Source organism: Struthio camelus, chromosome W (assembly GCF_040807025.1).
Source record: "Struthio camelus isolate bStrCam1 chromosome W, bStrCam1.hap1, whole genome shotgun sequence".
In the NCBI taxonomy this organism is placed as follows: domain Eukaryota; kingdom Metazoa; phylum Chordata; class Aves; order Struthioniformes; family Struthionidae; genus Struthio; species Struthio camelus.
The window spans coordinates 22,276,408-22,293,486 of record NC_090981.1 but is presented as its reverse complement, the minus strand read 5'-3'; the positions used below and the strand labels follow the sequence as shown (position 1 = coordinate 22,293,486).

The window sequence follows — 17,079 nt, the reverse complement described above, 5'->3', positions numbered from 1 at the left end:
GACACAGCACAGACTGTACTGGAGACTTGCACAATCTCAAAATCCTGTTTTTAAACTACTTTATTATATAGAGTATTAGCAATTTTTTCTCGGGAGATGTGGAGAGACGCTGTTTTACAGTAGTGTATTTTACTTCCCAATTTTAATTGCTGTTTCCATGGAGACTTCTTCCATTCCAGCACTGTTGCGACTGTTGGGTCTTAATCTGCTACTAACAGGGATAACTAGCTAGGGAATGAGCTAAGTAAATATGTCACGCATCTGACTGAATCATTTCCGAAGAAAAGTAGGCTCCTATTTTGTTTATCCGAACTTCTCATGAAAAATTTGTTTTCTAAAAATCTCCAGCTTAAGGCCCCCTACTTCAAAATTTCATTTCCAGAAAATTAAGATTTTCTCTGCTTTCCTGCCTGTGTGCATCTTCGCAGTTGTGATAAAAAGCCCATTGTCTCTGTTTTGACTTTCTTCTTCCAAGCAAGGCAGAAGTCTTGTTTTTCCTAATACTCTTCAGGTAAGAGACAGACACAAATAACATGCCATTTCTTTCAAGTTATATATTACTCACAAAGTGCCTGTGGGGTGCAAACGGGTATTTCAGAGTTAAGGACTGTTCTTTGTTAAGAAAGTTTCTAAATGCGTCGAGTTTTCTGGTCAGCGTTAAACACTGTCAAGGTTCCCTCTAAATAACTTTTTTAATCTTTTGAGTGACAGCTGCCTGCCCTCCTGCTTTAATCTCTTGTTTCGTGATCTGTAATTTAGTCTTGTCCCTTTGCTTGACTCTGTTTCATTACTGAAACTGAGATAAGCCAGAATAGGCCAAGCATGATCTATGATCCTCTGGCCTCAGATCAGGTGCTAATAAAAAGGAAGCTAATGCGTCCTTTTCATAGCATTGATGCCGAAAGCCATCTTCTTGCAGAATGACCCTGATGGTTCTATGGTGAAAGAAATACTTTATTTTCCACACTCTGCTTGTATCACTGCTTCAGGCTGTGATCTCACACCTTATCTTCCAATATGCAGCATTTAATTTTTATTTGACTTTCAGTTCTCCTACCAGCTCTTGATGGGGTTTTTTTTTAGTCTATTATGAAAGATTCTGAAACTGTTAGAAGGCTGCTAATTCTGTTTTTGACTTTTGAGGGGAGAAAAAAGAGGAAAAGCCTGAACCTACAACTATTTTCTATGAAAACTGTGCGCTAATACCTCATCTTTTTGACATGCTTTTCGTTTTGTACCTGGGATTTTTTTCTTTTCACGTAACTGAAGATCGAGCAAAGAGTGTGTTCTGGAGTGAAGTTATCACAGATACTTTGACACCGGACTGAGATAGATGAGCATGCTAATGATGTTTATGATTGCTCACTGGTTGCTACAAAAGGCATGTCGTAAGCTGGAAAATGAAAGGAACAAGCCATTAGCGTTTTTGCTTTTGGTATTTTAACATCCAGCATACATAATTTATCTGTGTGCAGGGAAAATCATTTAAAGACCGATTTAATTGTACATTTTAAATAGGTTAAATAGTATTAAATATTAAAATTTAAACAGTAAACTTTCACTGAAATCTGCCACCATTTTGAATTCATTAATTTGCTCGGATTGCAGCATATCTAAAATACTGAAGATTTAGTGATTTTTTTTAAAGTACAAATTAGAAAAACTCCTGTGAATAGCTTGTGTTTTAAAAAAAAAAAAAAAAAAGTTTGAAATTCTGTATGATAGACCAAAAATTGCTTGGCTGTATTTTCTCCTACTAATTGTTAATTTAAACTGTTGATATGAACAGGAACCCATTCTTTTTGAGGACAAGTCACCTTTTCCTACTGCTTTAACAACATATTAGAACGTGTAAGACAGAGTATAGCTCAATACTTCTGTACGTTTCTCCTTTAAGGCAAATTTTCAGATTTAAATTTTTAAGAATAAATTTTTATGAAAAAATCAGTGTAATTTTAAAAAATGTTTTACTTTGAACTATCGAATCGGATTTTACAGAAAAGTTTATGTTCTGGTCTTTTTACATGTTGTTTTAATTAGAAGAAAAGAGAGCAGGGAAGATATGGAAATCAAAATTATAATTTTCTAAAAACATAGCTAATTTTGAATTACACAACTTTTTTCCTCAAGAGTAAAAAAATTGTTGAATCTGAAAAGAGTATTATCCAGATGTTGGGAGATGGGGTCTGTTTGCTTTCTACTGAAACTTTTGTTTTAAAGAAATAGTAAATGAATTGTGGTCTGTTTCCCCACACATCCGAAATTAGGAGTAGCACGCTCTACACCTGTTTTCATACACTGAACGATGAATATTTAACAGACTAGAGAGACCCCAATGAGTCCCTTCCAACAGCTCTGCTTAGGCGATTCTCTGCCTTGAAGATTTTGTTTGGCTGAATCATTTTGATTGACAAATACTGTGTGCGTTAGTTCCTGGTCAGTGATACCCAGCAGGTAACCTGTAACAAGGATTTCTACGTTCTCTTTCCAGTGCTGTGCTGCAAGGGTGACATGGCAGTTCCACTGAACTTAAAGATTTTTTTTTTTTTCATGTTTTCCTTACAGCAGTACGGGTTGAATTTAAGGATCTTAGTCTGCATTATCTTTATGTCCTAAATATGCTCCTCTGGAACACAGAGATTAATGAACTAAAATCAAGAACAAACGTTTTCTTTATTTAGCATTTTATTCTGTACAAAAACATGTAGTAGAAAGGGTAAGTTTGTTCATGCCCTGATTGAATCAAATGTTTTGTACATAGTTTCATTTGTGATTTTCATTTGCCAGAAGAATGTTATTAGGGGAACATTAGCAGCTGAATAAGTAATTACAAAAAACTAAAAGCTGAGGTGGAAAAAAATGTGTATGTATATATAAAATCATGTATACATATAGTAAATAAAATACTATATAATATAAAATTTATAATATATAATGGTATCTTTTCCTTACCTCCTAAGACATAGGATACTAAAGACACAGACCTCTTCAGGTCCACGTATTTGATAATATAGGATTGCACCTCATCCTGTTTCTCAAAATATTTTCAACAAGGACACTTAAATCAATCCTCCCACTACACATGTTTACATATTTTCAGATATTAAAACGCCAAAATATAGATGAAATAATTTCACTACCTGTTCCTCAGCTGTGTGGAATCTAAGTAAGCTTGAGTCCTTGTTACAAAACAAGTCCTTGTTACTACAGGAGCAAAATTACTTTTTGGTTTGCTTTTAATTGCTCCTAACTCTTTCTTACAAAAGCATCAAATATTTTGTCACCACTGTTACTGATTCTATGTATTATTTGTTTTCGACCTAAGTGCATACTGATTTTACTACTTATTTCCATGCTGTACTAATTATATATAATATATAATTATATATCCAGGAACATCAGGATTTGACACAACTCCTTATTCTAAATATTCTAAAAATTCACCTCTAGATGTTCACTTACTCAGCTCTCCTAGGACATCTAAACAGCTGGTGATACTTAGCACACTATGATGAAATAGGTTTTCAGTGGAAATGTTATTATACGGCATCACTATAGTGTTATTCAGACTTCTCTTATAGCTGCTCTTTAAATTTGCCTTTCATGTTCATCTGAAATAGGAAAGACAGCATTATCGGAGAGTTGCTAGAAGCGAAGGACAAACAGTTCTGTTGACTTTTGTCATGATTTTTAACAAAACACTGATGGAAACGACTAACTGAAAAGGAACTTCATGGTGTAATTCCAAACAAAGGCAACTGTAATAAACGGCATTAGATGACTTCAACTGCCTGAAAAAAATCATGATCTTTATCCTTTTGGAAGTGAAGAAACAAATGGGCCTGAAATGGCTTCTTTTCTACTGTGAATGTTTTCTCACTGAAAATGAATTAGCTCTTGAGCAATGCCTAGTTGCTAATATCTAATATCTGCTACTTTACTATTAACAGGGGAGAATGCTAGAAACATTTGTGCCTTCTATCAGTGCTTAATGATACAGGGCTATAAACGTGCTGATCTTACACGACTTTTGCTTTTTTCACAGAAGTACTTCTCAACGCTTGTAAAGGCAGACTGGGTAAGTTAGAATTGTCATGGGTCAGTTCCAACTCGCACGTCTAATTTTTCTAAGATGCTCACTGCTTTTCATTTTTATGTTTTAATTAGAAGAAAATATACTCCTTTTGACAGATTCATCCATTTAAAGTCATCTCCTACCACTTTTCCAGATTGTAAACCTTATATTTTAACAGCCAAACTGTCTGAGATGCAGATGTTTGCAAAAGCCAACTATATTTTGTCTGTCCCAGAAAGTGTACGATACCAGTACCGCATTAAGCTACGCTTGTAATGGAACAGCCATATGAATACCCAAAATACTCTTTAGTAATAATAAATCTCTGTGATGTTATTTTGCTTTTCTCAGTGTGCAGTAGTTTCTTTGTGCATTATATCAACGATTATGTAAACTGCTTTCTGTGACGAGGCCTCTATGGCTCCTTGGAGTTGCATCCCATGAGGTCCAGCATACTCTCCTCTAAGCAACTCTGGAGATTCGGTGCAAAACTGCTATAGAAAAGAGATCATCTTCATTTTGTGCTGTGCACAACACTGAGCATGTTGTTAAACAGACAAAATAATTTGTTTCATATAAAAATTACATTACAATAGTTTTCAATATAGTGTCAATAATCCTTAGGCTTTATCAATGAAAATTTAAATTGGTAATTTCCATTATAATGACAGTGGAGCAAATCCCAACAGCATGTGGCAGCTTTCATGAACTCTGTTTAAGCAACATAAAGAAGTATTGATTTTTGTTAAGATATTCATAAAATTTGCAGTAAATAGTTATTGTATATTTATAATGGCAAATTGAGAGCAGCTTATCGTGTTTATACTTAACTGCCAGTTACTTCTGTCTTGCTTAGTTAGGTCATATAATGGAACAGAAATTGTAAAGTATGTAACTGATCATTAACACAGGATGAATCACAAATAGTCGTGTATTTTACATGTGAATCCACGCAGCAAATGTTTTAATTTACTGACCCTCATGCTCAAAATCATCTACTACGTAAAAGTACTGATGATATACTAAGAATATGTTATTGCACAGAAGAGCAGAATTGCTTTCTTCTTAATATGCTTGTTATTTATGATTCTATGGATATTAAATGACCTTGAAAGGTATTACTTAAAATTCTTGGTAGCAAAGAAATGTTCTTCCAGAACACCTTTGTACCCTAGCAAGATGTTTCCCATTCTATCTATTATTAAATGTTAAAAAAAAAAAAAAAAAAAAAAAAGCTAGGAGGAACTATAAACTATTACTTCAGGTTCAAAAGAAAAGTTGCAGGTACTGGAGGGTTCTGGAGATGTCTGCAGATGTCCATGCTGTTAAATCTACTGGTTTCGGACCAGAGATGATGTGTGCTTTTCCTAAAGATTAGTTGATCTAGAGGGGCTGCTGTGCTCTCATTTCCTAAGAGCACCAACTCCCAAAGAGTAGCGAGAGTAGGTGAATTATATTCCTGACCTGGCTGTTTTTGGAAACTGGATCCTTAGAGCATAGGTACAAACCTCTGTGTCATGTTCTCTCCCTTGTCCCTAACCAGGGCATGCCCTGGGTCTGTGCACAAAGCCGTCAGATCCATTTAGTTCAGATCCGTTTTCCTGTAAACACAGAAAGATCTACATTTTAATGTAGATTCACTTCACTTAAAAGAAGTGTAGCTCTAATGGATAAAGATGGACATAAGGAAGTACAAACAGCTTTTCATTTGACTGTTAGCAGGGAAAAACGATCAACACTTTACTGACAACGTTATGTTAGAAACAAGTTTCTGTCCTCTTGGCCACCAGTTGTTTGAAGCAAACTGTTGGCTTTGGTTAGTGAGTTGAGTTTATTTGATTTTCAGGGCCAGACACTTTCTTAGCCAAATCTTTCTGTAATCCTGAGCAGCACCCTTCTCCAGACTCTAGCACAGGACCTGGGTGATTCTCATCTGCTCCTTCACCTACTGCCGCACCAGCAATTCGAATAGAACCGGCCTCCAGTGGTTATGTTTTCCCCCTCTGCTGCCTTTGTCATACCAATACAGCTTTTCTATTTCTTTGTTTACTTTCTATGCTTGTCTGGTCAAAATGGCTGTTTTATTGTCTTTTCCTATCTTGCTTTTTCCTCAAAATGCAGTGAGTGCATGTTCAACCTTTGCTTTTTGCCTGAAGCAAAAAAGTTAATCTGAATTAGTAAGTGTGGACTCCTGGTTATATCCATTTGCCAGGAGAAAAAAGAGGATAGAAAAGGCTATATGGTGATTACCTATGTTAAAAAAATCTTTACTAAATGATAATACACTGCATGACAATACACTAATGTATTAATGAACTGCTATACGTGACACACCATCAATTGATGAACCAGTGAAATTGTGAAGCTATCCTGTCTTGTAGATATATTAATTGTCCTGTTCTGCCTTCTCAGAGCTAAGTATCTCAAACTACTATTCATATCAGTCTTTGTGCTCACAGATTGATTTTCTGCTTTGATTGATCATGCTTGCAATCAAAAAGTACAACTATACATGGGAGAGATGATGAAGACAAATGCTTTTTTTTTGAGATTACTTATGCTGCAGAAGAAAAGAGCACAAGATTTCCCACAGTAATAGAGAGACCTGTGAATATTTTATCAGAAATAGTTAATTTAAGCCACCCATAACTGTAGATGGAGGGGAAAAAATCAGCAAAGCATCATTGCTGCAATTGAATTTTCTATAGCTGGGAATTTTTGAGACTAGAGTAGGGGATTCAGTGTTCAAAGACTAGTGTCAGCTGTGCTAACGCAGCAATATAAAAAAGGCTAATTATATTGTACCGTCCTTATTAAAAGTAAAGGCCAAGTAGTACTGCTGTAAAAATCTTCTTCCCTAGCCCATGAGGGGGAGGTGTACTTTTCTAAGTATAGCTGTATAGCTGTGGCAGGGCAGCGGTGACTGAAGTGCCAGGAGATTCCCAACGTAGATGGGTTGTCACGTTTATAGGAAAGGAAAGCCGCAACTCACTTTCCATATTGTGTGACCTTATACAAAATTCTGGAATCTTGTGAAGATCTTGCCCCGCTGACCTCCCAAATGGAGGTTATCCTTCGAATCAGTTATCCTTTGGCTAAAGAGAGAAGGGGGGAGACAAAAGAGCCATGCTGTGTACATCATTAATAACAAAGGCTTTGGTTTTGCTTTGCAGTCTGTCTATCAGTGTCCTGGTATTACAATACTCTCTACAAACCCAAAAGCGTAGCTCCTACAGTTAGGAAGGTACAAAGCCAAGATTTTCTGCAGTGATTTCTGTGTTTAGGTGTGTGTTTGAATGTATATCTTGGATCACAATTCCTCAAAGCTAGGTTCCTTAACGTACTCTGAGGCCGAGGTCCTTGAAGGCCCCTGCTGCTGTGTGTCTGCCTGGGAAGACCAGAGCTGGCAGTTAGCGCAGAAAGTCCTGACCGACATGTTGCTACTCTTTGTTCCCGTCACAAGAACTTCAATATGTATGTATGTCCTTGGTGTCAGCAATGCTGTCTTCAAAGACATTGTAAGTGCATGAATACAGCAGCTTTTTTTTTTTTTGTCATTCTAAAGATAAATGGCAAAGATCTCTATTGAGCTAACAACAGAACAATGCTCCTTTCAACGCAAAAGCTATGTACAGAAAAGCTATGTAAAGCAGAACTATCAAGAACTGTTGTAAATATCACTGAAAAAGTAAAGAATATCTTTAATTCTAGGGCAAGAAAGGGCAGTAATAAAAACTTACTTTATATGCGTTGATAATGTGAATTGCAAATGATGAATTTGCACTATAATCTTGAATGACAGCTATGCTTTTTAAAACCTTGGCTATTAGGAGGCTTGAAGAATGCTTTGATCTTACTTTGCCTTGGGTACGTGGTATTAGAGAGGAGTGTCAACAAAATTCACAGCTCTGTTGATTTTTCTGACTCCTCTCTCTCCCAACCATACCTGATAAAGAGAGGAAGTCATTAGTAGAAAGATTTTGTCTACTAGATCAAGGTTTGCACAGAATGCTTTGAAACCTCTACCACCTTTTAGGAATGACAGCAACTAGTTCTTCTTTTATTCCTTCTGTTTGTTCAGGTGTTAGAAAAGGTCTGCTTTGTGCTCGCCGCTCTGTGTGAAGCGATTCAGTACGTCATTTTTAGAATGCTCATGTAACCATTTTTAAGGCCATTTGGGGAAGTATTACCTGCTTCTTAAGTTCAAACTTCAACTAAATGAGATAAGTAATTGAAGCTCCCAGTCCCTGGTAGACTGGGTATTTATTTCGCAGGCAGCAGTTACTAATATTCTACAGTCCTTGGTTCCAGGCCTCACCCTGCTCTCCCTTCCCTACCATGATGCCCAAGGTTCAGTTTGTTCCTTTTCCCTCAAGAAGCCTGAATTCCTGCCTATACTGTGAACGAGCAGTAATGGGTACCCAGCTGCGTTTGGGCAAAATGGAGATGATGTGCAAGAGTGAGTTTGTGCAAAAGGTCTATACAAGCCTCAATGTTTGTTTCTCACGTAACTTTAAAAACTGCTGGCAAGACCAAGTTATATATTTGATTTTCATAAATGGCATCTATCATTCAGAAAATGTATCTGTTGCTTTTCTAAGTGCAGTTTAATTGATTTTTCTCAGAAACCTACAACAGCAGCAGAAGCAACCAGAGTTGTGTCACTTCTGGTCTGAAAATTTTTTATCTTCTACAAGTTGGCAGAGAGTCACATTTAGAATCACAGAAAGTAGGTGCTTGCAGCACGTTATATAGTTCCTTGGAAACAGTAACTCCAGAGATATAAAAAGCACGTTGCCACTCCACATATAGTTGTAATAATGCAAATATATTCCACGCTGCATGATGGAAATGGAAGAACAGCCATGAGTTATGCATGTCAACCCAAAGAGAGTGCATATAACTGATATAATTGATTTAGTATATTGTACTTATCTTTGCTTATTAACTTTGAAATTTTCATAAGCCAAGTGACTTCTATAAACTCTACTGGGGCTATTTTTTATCTGCTTCTTCCAACTTTAAATTGTAGTGCCTCAACTACCATGATGATTCCAGGGCGCTCAGAAAACTAATTAAAAACAGTGAAATAATTTCAAGTAGCCTTTCACAGCTAATAAAATCAAAGTTTCAAAATTTAACTTATTCCAGTAATGACTGTTGTAGCCATCTGAAAAGTCAGAAATAGCTTTCAAATGTGAGATAGCCTCCTTGTAGCTGTGCACACGCCAATTATTAGTCCCTTATATCCACCATTTGTGCATAGCTAGTCTAGACCTAGTTGAAATTATTGAATCAATTTGTATGCAGTGGTTTCGCCTATGGGAAGAAGGAACATTTTTGCTGCCAGCTTGCAGCATCCTGTCCTCACTCCAGTGAGTCCTGATAGGAGCAAGGCCCCATCGTAGGAATTTACAGAGGGTTAAGTACAGTAGTATTTCTAAGTTTTTATTAGCCTGCCTGTATAAGTAAATGTCAGCATAACTTAACTCCTAAAGCCTCAATTAAAAAAAAAAAATCTGTTCAAAGCTTTAAATACTTGCATGACTGTATGAATTATACCCTAGGTGAAAAGAACTGGAGTGATTTTGAAGGAATTTCTATATGAATGCATCTACATTAATTTATTTTTCCCTGGTTTCTGTCTTGTAGATATCATTTCTTGAAACAACATTGCTTTCTGTGAGTACATGTAAATCATTTCACATTCTTTTGTTAAACTTCTCGAATCTTCAAGTTTTGTTCCATACTCAGCCCACCTCTCTCCACCTCAGCAAACATGGTAACGACACTCTGGTAACATTGTAGGATGAAAAACTTGAGGATGAAGAACTAGAGCCACAGGGATAAGAAATATGAACAGATGCATTTTGTTTTCATTTGCCAGCGTTGATATGAATGCCTGCAAAGAAAACGTGAAATGTCTATGATGATGCTCTTCTGCAAAAAAAAAAAAAGGGATCGAAACAAATACGTACTGGGGTAAGAGCCTTTAAAGCATATATATTTTTAAAAAGTATACCACTCTAACAAACAAAAATGCAAATGCAGAAATTAAAGATTCTTATGCTAAAGCTAGTTTTTCCTGTGCTGTTAGCCTGCTTAATAAAAGAAGTTCCACGTAGTATAGCATAATCTATTTGTGTAACTGTAATTAATATGGTAGCACTTCTCATCTAAGCTAGAAGTTTAGTTTGAGGAGGCATTTTCTGAGGAAAAAAATTAGCTTTAAGAATGTGAAAAGTTTGACTCAATCTATTTGGAGTAACAGAAATAACAGCAGAATAAATAGGTGGAAGAAATGCTGCTTGTTTCTCTTTGAAGGCTGTCTAGCTGGTCTACAAAAGTAACTCGTTAGGTGACGAATGACTTGATTTGGAAAAAATAGTTTTGACTCAGTTTTGGAAAATCTGAGTACTGAATATGCACGTGTATGTATTGGTGTTCTGTAAATTTCTGAACTTGAATATGAGGGGATATATGGGGGCATATTAATATACAGGGCTGATTTGAGTCGTGAATGTAATTATTTGAACTCGTTACTCTCTGTCATTTTTTTTCCTTATTCTATCCCAATAAAATGTTATAACATCTTAACGTTAGAAGTATCCTAAATAGCCTCTGATGTTTTTGCATGGAGAATAATCGATGCATATGTCCTTTGTGAACAAACCATGTATAAAACAGGAAGGAATCATGCGTTTTATATTCTGTGTGGCCATGCTTCTAATACGTGCTAATATGGCCTTTATACTTCCATTTAGAGAGGACTGTTGCAAGTATGTGCTTGAACATTTGAAAGTAAACTGAAAAAGTCATCTCAGATAGCCTCAGATTTTGGCACTCCTTCTGCAGAACGGCCTATCTGGATCTCATTTTCAGCCTGCTCCTTCAAAACGCAAAAGACTTTCCTGATACTGAACATGCCTTGTCCCAAACTCTAGTGGCAGCTGGAAGGTGAAATGGAGAGACTAGTATGCTGTGTGGTATCAGACACCTGTACTGTGTTCCTTGTCAGGGTAAACCCGTGACACGGGATTGTGAACATCAAGAATGAATAGGCTGGCTAATGCAGCCAGGGAATCAGTGCTGTCCTTATCTTTTGCATAGATATGAAGAGCGAGAGCAAATTCAAAATGCTGCGTGATGTAGAAGGGAGATAGGAATTCGTAAGGGAGGCTGAAGCTGTCTTATATCCGTGCCTGTAAAGCAACTTTGTTCTGTATCATTTGGCTCATCTCGCCTCACACCTCGCATATTTCAGCCTTTAACTTTCAGTTGAAGTTCTTCTGGTGGCTTCCTTAGAATCTCATCACCATATTGTTTCTGCATGATGTAGCCTACAGTTTCTTATGTCCTAGAGTACAGAAAGGAAAAATTGTAATGCCTAAGTAGTTACGGAGGAGATGGATGGAATGAGGGGGAGTGCTCAGCAGTTTCAGATTCTGAGTTATAAGATCAGTTTCCTTTTTATGTAATACTTCCTGACCTCTTGTCATCTTACAATATTTCGATGTTTTGGATTACAGCGTTCCTCATTACAGAAGTGACTGTCTATCACAAAGATTGGTAGTGTGATGTCAGAATTGAGACAATAGAGAAGTTTGATGAAGATCACACAAGTAAGAATATACATCAACAAGATGAGGAAAAAACAGAGGAACCGTAAAATCCCTGTTATGTAGAATTTTAATCAAGCATTTATTGGTATTACCAACATGGGGCCATCTCTAAGGAACAATGAACCTTTCACACAATGGCACTGGCAGGTTTAGAGGTCCTGCCATTAGCGCTACTGAGTTTTGCACCTACTGTACCTACCACTACAAAACAGTCATTTCCAGAATTTATCTAGAAGTATTTGCACTAGTGGCAGAAGGAAAACTGGGAAATCAGACTCAGCACTGCAACCTGAAATTATCTGTAAATGAGCAATAGCTTAACACTTAGATTAAATATAGAGGTCTCTTTCTATAAATGCTTTGAAACATTTGATTTTCATTATTCTTAATATAAATGCTAGAAAAGAGGAATTCAGAGATGTAAGAAAATTCTGAAGAGTGCACTTGAAAGAAGCAAGGTTGTTTATATTTCACAGTGCATACTTACTTAACACACACGGTAGTCTTTAAAGTTTACATTCACAGGGACACATAATAGAAAAAACTATTTTCAGTAGTACAGCTGGTAATCTAGGTCACACTCATTGTCGCTGAAAAAAAGAGGGAAAAATACCTTCAGATGCATGGAAAAGATTGGCTCAGTGGAAGAATTTTTGTTTGCAAACCTTAAGCAATGTTGATGTTAAAGCTGGCAGGACTTCTTGAAGTAGTACTGCACCAACTTCAGTCCTCCAACACTGCTCTAGCCCTGTCTCTTCACATCCTCTCCAGTATGAGGTGTTGTGTCAGGTACCTTGCAACTCGGCTTGTGTGTCTGGGACTCTGGTGTTGAGGGGATTAACGTACAGTTATAGAAAACAGCATAAAACAAGTATAAATTGACTGTCATAATGTTGAGGAATGTTAGATAGCTTTCTATTTTTTTTCCTCTTCTTCCTTAGCGTTAGGATAGCATTTTAATTTGAATTTTAACAAAAGAAAAGATGAAGATTAAAGGCTGTTAGGACACTTTAGGTGTCTTCAGAATTACATGAATGCTAATAAATTTTTATATTGTGACACAGTACAGCTAAAATTTTGGCAATAACTCTTGTCATGATTTCAAATGGCATTAAACATGAGAAATCTGGTTATGAAACAACTATCTTTCTTCATATTATTATACAATTTATATCTGAAGGTGGTTTTTTTTTTTTCAGACTTCTCCCTTTTTTATAGCCATAATCTACAAATACTCATGCAAATACATGTCACTCAAATAATATCATTAAAATCAATAAGAATTCCTTTACATAAAGAACAGGCAAGGCACCTCTACTTATGCTCAATATTTAAATATTTTGTTTCTGTTTCTGGGGGAGAACTTCTTCCTCTACAATAGCATTAAAGATGTTCAGACATTACTTGCTCATTGATGACCCAAGGGTGCATATGCAGTCTCAATCTACTGACACAATTAGATGTCAATCCCCTCTGACTCTGTTTTTTTTTTTTTTTTAATGTGTTGCAATGGTGTTCCTTTAAGCATTATTTATGAGAAATAATGCTACTAGCATTGAAAACAGAAGACTGTATCACTTCATCGTAGAAGATTATCAATGCTTTTTCAGGCCAGAGAGCAGCCTTATTTTGAAACATAACGTATCTGAATCTGCAGAGTAAAACCCAGAGCCTCTCTCTGTTACGTACAATGATAAACACAGGCATCCACAGTCCAGGGTCTAGCGTAACGCATTATCGTAACCTTACAGCTTTCATATACACTTTCATACTTGAAATGGGAATGATGAATTATGTTTCTTGTATAGTGATATTTCTGTATTACGTTGTCCATGAAAATGGTCTCAAGACCTACATGAACTTTCTGCTGAGGGCTTTATTAGTCTTTCGTGACAAATGTATGCAATCCCATCGAGCTGAACTAAATTGATTATGCTAAACTACATTGATTTGTGCTAAGTCAAAAACTTTCTTCTAAGATTGGCTTCATTCTCATGTATGACCAAGAGTGTGTCGCAAGAAAGCAAATTAGGTAGGTGACCCTATTGCAGAGGAACAGACCAGTAGGCAGAATGGAATAAAGAGCTGATCCAAAAACTAAGCTTTCTTTTCTTCTCAAAAATAATTCTAGTAATTTTGTTGTTTTTGTTTAATGGGTAGACCTTCAGTTACCTGTTTCCTTTAAAGACTGTGGGGTTCATTCCCTTACTCTTTTTTTAATTAAAAATTCAGTTCTATATTTTATTCATATATGACAAAGGATTTCATATTGGTGCATTCTTCTCTTGAATTTTCATTATTTCTTGGCTTCTAACTCTAGTCAGTATGCAGTGTAAAATATATATTTACCAGCTCCCTGTATAGGCCCTTATTGCAATCTGTGTATAAAATGACTCATTCCACTATCAAAGTGTCGCAAGTTTGATCAGACGCATACATTTTTAATGTGCTCCAAGCATCTACTCTGCACAATGTTACCTTTGTTTCTGTCAGATGTTCTCAGTACAGTGAATGAAATTAATTTCTGTGCAGAATTGCGCTCTGTAGAGTTTTAAAAACTCAGAAAATGTCATGCCTGTGTAAACAGGGAAGCTAAATTAGTGTACCCTGACCCAGCTGCAGAGAGCACTTGACTGTCAATTTTCAGTACTTCAAAAACAAAGATTTTAATGAGATACATGGATTGTCAAGAGCGGGTATCTGTGATTTTTGTTGCTGCTAAGCTTGTAAAGACCTGAATAAGACATACAGCACTGATCACTGAACAGGAAACCTCATGCATAAAGGCCATGTTTCACTGGAAATAATCCAAGCTGGTAGCCACATACTTGACGTGTTTTACGTATTTATTGATTTATGTGTTAACTGATGTACTGGGAAAAGCTAAATTCAAAACCTCAGTTGGTAAAGAGTGATACATCAGTTAAGCTTTTTTGTTTTAAAAAATGAAACTAACTATACAGTTGAAGCAGTATATTCTTATATTTTGATCTTAGATGTGCAATGCAAAGATTCAAAGTTATGAATTGGACTGCTGATCTTAACAGCATCATAGTAAGCTCTCTGGCATATAGCACTAAGACTAAGAAAGCCAATTAAGAAATAGTTTCAGAACCCTACATTTGTACTAAAACAGCTGCTGTGTTCTGGTTCTGAGACGTGAATGCAGGAAGCAGTCCCTGTGAGGCCTCTCTACTGTTCCTACCTGCCCACAGAAACAGAGCTGACTTTTTTTTGATAGTAATTGCTATATCTCAGTTATTTAATATAACGTCCGGCATGAATTTTGCAATACTAACACATATTTCTTCTTCTTCTTGTCCAATTCTTGTGCTTTATGCTCTCGGCTTATCCTCTTGTGCATTAGTTTCACCAATATCTGTTTCATAAAATTTGGTAATGCTTTTCACAAGCGCACTGCAACTAAAATAACAGGAATAGCATGTTCATCTCTATATCTCAAATGGATATATTTATGATATTTTCAGATCAGTTTCTGCAAAGGCTAGTTTCCATGTTTTATCAATTTAATAATGGTCCACACATTTTTATTGTCATTATTTGGACCTGTACGTGTTTTTGAGGGTTTTTTGGCATTTAGACTTTGTCTTTGTGAATGATTAAAACTCTTACGGTAAGATTAACAGAATCTAAAAGCATTCTAATGTGTTAAAAACATTTAGATAATCAGATGTATTTCTTTAATGAATAACTTTAGGAAACCTCAAGAATCAGGAATGCAGCTGCTGCAGTGGTCTTTGAAGCAGTCTATTATAATTCTAAGTTAGACTTGAACAACATAGTCATATAAGGTGAAGAACAAAGATATGAGATGACTGAAAACTGGTGTTAAAAAGCTGAAGACTTTTCACTCACAGATATTATTTTTTCATATGTAATAAAGAAATTCAAATAGAATCACAAATTTGCTTATTTTCCTCTAGTTCTCATTTCTAGTTGCTATAGAGCAGAGATTTATTAAGGCAGCTGTCAGAATTTTATAAAAATAAAGGATGGTGACATGGATTTCTGACATATTGAGGAATGACTCGGACATAATACAGAGTTGCTCATTCAGTAATCAGCATGTATTCTGGTAAGTAGACTTTTCTTCCTTTCCTTTTTTTTTTTTTAAGGCCCTCAAGGAGGCCTTCAAATCTGATGTGTGTGCTGTCAAGTGTTTCGTCTATGAATTCATTAATTTTGAATAAATACAAGCGTTTCTGCTTATCCTGTTATATGCTGCTATGCTTTGTCAAGCACAGAATCTCTCTGTGTGTAGAGGACATCAAAGAAGATCCTCAGCTAGAACAAACCAGCAGAAGTACGTCATAACAGAAGTGCTGTATGGTTCATTAGTGCCATCAATACCATAAAAATAGCCCGTCTCCAGTATCTTCTCACCTAAAGCCATCCAAGTTAGGCACTTCCTTTCTCGCTCTCATGACTTAAGCTCTTGTTCCTCTTTTCAAAACTCTTCAATACAGCTGTGCACTTTCCTGTTGCCTCTTCCCTCAGATTCTTTTTGATGTTAAGAATATATAGTACAATATATGGTAAGATTATGTTGCAAATTTCATGCATATTTAGTGTCTGCGTGTCTCACACGCATGCAAGTATTACGGGTAGTTGCGTCAAAGTTGGTTAAAAATCTGGTGCATAGCTTTTTTTAGTTTTGGCATGTAACTGATTCATCTAAAGAAAGCACAGAATCTACTGCTCCTAAATGTACTTGAGACATTTTAATTGTGGGCATTAAATCTTCCTTCTTTGAATTGGAGAGCCTTAAATTTTTATGTCACTGTCTTGTGAAAATGCATTTTCTTGTAGTACTGAATTTCTGAGGTCAAGTGTTAATAAGTTTTCTTGCTGCTTATTATTATACAACAGCATATTGTCTATAGGGGGATCAGAGGCCCACTGTAATAACTGTGTTATGGAATGAAAAGGTATTTCTCCCCTGAATAGCCTAAAGACTTCATTAGTAACTATACTATCTGATATTAAATGCACTCTTATCATAGCCGTTTGTATCGTCATTGGCCACAAATGTTATTCTCTTTTTAATGACTCCTTTGCTTCATGAATTATTTTGAGCTGTAGGAACAAATTGTGCTATTTCTATTAAACATAGTGTCTTACAAAAGCAGGGAACTTTTCTGTCTCACAGTGAGTCACGGAAAGCCTGTCTTGAAATGGCAACATTTGGAGTTTATGAGACTAACGAGACAATCAAAGCAAAAATTTGTTAATGTAGTTCTTTTCTTAGTATCTTAGTTTCTAGGCAACAGATATATTAGCTACTTTCCCAAAACCATATTTTAAAAATGGCCATCAGAATATATGAAACATCATCGAGATGAGTTAGATAACGGGACAAAG

General features: G+C 36.1%; 2 long non-coding RNA genes across 2 annotated transcripts in view; one reads left to right on the top strand and one right to left on the bottom strand.

The window, feature by feature from the left end:
• Window positions 1-2,953: 2,953 nt before the first annotated feature.
• On the top strand, window positions 2,954-16,215 carry LOC138064049 (uncharacterized). The gene is made up of 4 exons (XR_011137260.1): window positions 2,954-4,078; window positions 9,728-9,757; window positions 9,884-10,057; window positions 15,642-16,215. It is a non-coding gene; the product is annotated as an uncharacterized lncRNA (long non-coding RNA).
• The window catches only part of LOC104142029 (uncharacterized), a 109,675-nt gene continuing 97,002 nt past the window's right edge, over window positions 4,407-17,079 (bottom strand). Inside the window, exons 5-6 of the long non-coding RNA XR_693646.2 lie at window positions 5,584-5,676; window positions 4,407-4,569 (exon numbers count right to left, since the gene is read on the bottom strand). This is a non-coding gene — a long non-coding RNA (uncharacterized lncRNA). The remainder of the gene's footprint in view (window positions 4,570-5,583; window positions 5,677-17,079) is intronic.